The 3,680-nt window shown below is 33.7% G+C and overlaps 1 non-coding gene across 1 annotated transcript; it reads right to left on the bottom strand.

Annotated features, from left to right (window-relative positions):
* Positions 1-1,518: 1,518 nt before the first annotated feature.
* Positions 1,519-1,621, bottom strand: LOC141552434 (U6 spliceosomal RNA). Its single transcript, XR_012485214.1, has one exon. It is a non-coding gene; the product is annotated as a U6 spliceosomal RNA (small nuclear RNA).
* Between the last annotated feature and the right edge of the window lie 2,059 nt (positions 1,622-3,680).

Genomic DNA, 3,680 nt, shown 5'->3' with positions numbered 1-3,680 from the left:
GAGAAATAGATGGGTTTGAGCATTCCCAGACTGCTCATTTATTCCACATATCTGAATTAAGAAAAATACTCCTTTGAATAAGGGATGAGAGAGCCTAGAGCATCAACCAGTAAGTTTTGTGCATTATACATCTTCTGGCAAAAGTCTAGGATGTCCTTAGGGAGCATCCAGGCATAACAATGAAGGCTATCAGATAAGTCTGAAAGAGAAAATGACAAACTAAAAAGAACAGGGGAAGATGAAGAGCAATTTTGCTGGCAAAGGAATCTGAAGTAGATTTGGGTGGTCCAGGGAGCCCTTCCTTCTATACTTAAATTTTTCTTCTATGGGATTTGGAAATACACCAGATTCCCCTTAGGAAGGTTCTTTGACTATGATCAATAGAACCATTGGCTGGTGGATTTCCATTTCATGGAAACTATTTTTCCTGAAGAGAAGAGAGATATTTAAGGGGAGTTGGAGGCACTATTAGGTTTATAACCAGGGGTGTTCTGGAGCAAGTTCAGGCCAGCAGTCCCTACAAATCAGGTCTTGTTTTATTGTTTTATTGATTTCCTTGATAAAGAAATTATTGATAATAAAGGTTGTTGTAGGTATAATTTTTTAGACAGTTGATTATTAAATATTTACCAGCACACTACTGCCCATCCCAGAAATCAACACATCCAAATCATACTCTGATAACTCCTTAAGATGGCATAATATGATAGAAAGGACTCTGAATTTGTAGTAGTAGGACTTGCATTCATATTCTGACTCTATTACTATTGTGGGACTTTGGTTTTCTTATATGGAAAGCAATAAGGTTGGAGTATCTCTGATCCTATCCAGTTCTAACATTCTACATAATTCTAGAATCATATAAAGCTGTATAGAAATTTTTAGCTCAAGACAAAGCTACAAGCCCATCAGAAATATCTTTTTTTTTTGTTTGTTTAGCATATGTAACATTCTTTTTTTTTTTATTAAAACTTTTTATTTTCAAAAGATATGTGCGGAAAAATTTTCAACATTGATCCTTGCATAGTCTTATGTTCCAAATTTTCCCCTCCTTTTCCCCATCCCCTTCCTTAGATGGCAAGCAATCCAATATATGTTATACATGTTAAAATATATGTTAAATTCAATATATGTAGACATTTATACAATTATCTTTCTGTGCAAGAAAAATCAGATCAAAAAGGAAAGAAAATGAGTAAGAAAACAAAATGCAAGTGAACAACAATAAAAAGAGTGAGAATGTTATGTTGTGATCTACACTCAATTTCCACAGTCCTCTCTCTGTGTGTAGATAGCTCTCTTCATCACAAGATCATTGGAACTGGCATCAATCAACTCATTGTTGGAAAGAGTCACATTCATCTGAATTGATCGTTGTATAATATTAATGTTGCCTTGTACAATGATCTCCTGGTTCTGCTCCTTTCACTCAGCATCAGTTCATGTAAGTCTCTTCAGGTCTCTCTAAAATCATTCTGATGATCATTTCTTATAGGACAATAATATTCCATAACATTAAAAAATATGGAACGCTTCACAAATTTATGTGTCATCCTTGTGCAGGGGCCATGCTAATCTTCTCTGTGTCCTTCCAATTTTAGTATTTCTGCTGTTGAAGCAAACACTAGAAATATTTTTTAACAATTGAAGATATAATTCTTAACAGTAATCCTTAAGGAAAGAGATATATAATGTTCTTGGAAATAAGATGTAGTTAGTGTAGGTCTCTGTGGCTCCATACCTATAAGTCTATTAGGTACAAACTAATGAAGTTTGAGATGGGAGTGAGAGTTAAAAACAAAAAAAAACAAAAAACAGCAAAGAATATTATTTTCTGTTTCCCTTCTTGCCAGAAAGAAAGAAGGGGCTCAAAGGTGAGGTTAGAGAAGTACAGGATCTTGGGGATCATCTAGTCCAAACTCTTCATTTTACAGAATTAACTCCCATCAGAATTGACATATACCCTCAATTGGGTATGGAAATCTAGCTTATCCATGGGAAAATGGGAGGGGAAAGGGATAAGAGAGGTGGTGGCAGTGGTGATAGAAGGGAGATCAGATTGGGGGAGGAGATAGTCAAAAGCAAATCACTTTTGAAGAGCAACAGGGTGAAAGGAGAGAAAATAGAATAAATGGGGGGAGTATTTGAGGGAAAAACAGCCAAAAAGCCTGAAAAAAAAAACTTGAAGCAAGTTTCTCTGATAAAAGCCTCATTTCTCAAACATATAGAAAATGGAGTTAAATTTATAAAAATAAGAGGCATTCTCCAATTGATAAATTATCAAAAATATGAGCAGTTTTCAGATTAAATCAAGGCTATTTATAGCCAAATTAAAATGCTCTAATTCACTATTTATTGGATAAATCCAAATTAAAACAATTTTAAGTTACTACTTCATACCTGTTAGATTTATTAGTAGGGCAGAAAATGAAAATGACAAATGGTGGAGGGGTTGTGGGGGGAAAATGAGATATTAATGAATTGTTGGTGATGTGACCTGATTCAACCATTATGTAAAACAATTTGGACCTATATGGGCTATAAAATCATACATATCTTTTGACTTAGCAATAGGTCCCAAAAGAGATTGAAAAAAAGGAAAAGGACCTCTATGTAAAAATATTTATATTTCTTGTATATAAATACAAGAAATTTTTTTCTGGGGAAAAATTAGAAATTGAGAATATGCCCGTCAATTAAGGAATGGCTGAACAAATTGTGGTATGTGATTATAATAAAATACTCTTGTAATATAAGAAATGATTTACAGGATGCTCTCAGAAATACCTGTACAGACCGTGAGGTGATACAAAGTTAAATGTACTGTTATAAAGAAACAGCAATATAGTAAGATAATTAGCTGTGAACAATTTAGCTATTCTCAATAATACAATTATCTAAGACAACTCTGAAAGACTTATGATGGGAAATGCTACATATTACCAGAGAAAGAACTCTGTATGAATACAAATTGAGGCATATTTTTAAACCTTATTTTTCTTGAGGTTTTTTGATCTTTTATTTTTAACAACATGACTATAATAGAAATATTTTGTATAAGTACACATGTATAAATTATACTGAATTGCTTGCCTTCTAATGCAGAGACAACAGGAAGGAAGAAATAATTTGGAACTCAAAGTTATAAAAATGAATGTTCAAATTTGATTTACAAGTAATTGGAGTAAAATAAAGAATGGTATTTATAATTACAAAAAAGGGCTAAGGGTTTCAAGAGAGACAGAGGTTAAGAGGGAGAGCATCCCAGGCTTAAAAGGTAAAGAAATGGAAGATTTGCTGTTGTGTACAGAGAATGACATGTAGATCTGTCTAATTTGAGTGTAAAGTGCATGAGAGGAATAATAGACAATCAGCTTTGAAGGAAGGGTTAGAGGTATTTTGTGAAGGACTTTAAATAGTAAATATGTGAGTCTTTCATTTTATCTTAACAGCATTAGACAGCTACTTACTCTTGAAAGAAAAGTGACTGGTCAGCTCAGTCCTTTGGGCATAACAATTTGTTCTCTATGTAGAGGATACTTTGATTAGTGAGGGAGAGCCTGAGTGCAGAGAACCAGAGACTGTTACAATGGTGCAGGTAAGAGGCCATAAGGGCCTGAACTGAGTATTTGTTAGTATAGAGAAGGAAATGGATGTGAGACATGTTATGGAAACAGAAT

This window comes from Sminthopsis crassicaudata, chromosome 1 (assembly GCF_048593235.1).
Source record: "Sminthopsis crassicaudata isolate SCR6 chromosome 1, ASM4859323v1, whole genome shotgun sequence".
NCBI lineage: Eukaryota > Metazoa > Chordata > Mammalia > Dasyuromorphia > Dasyuridae > Sminthopsis > Sminthopsis crassicaudata.
Note: the sequence above shows the minus strand (reverse complement) of the source record. Positions and strands in the feature narration are given on the sequence as shown.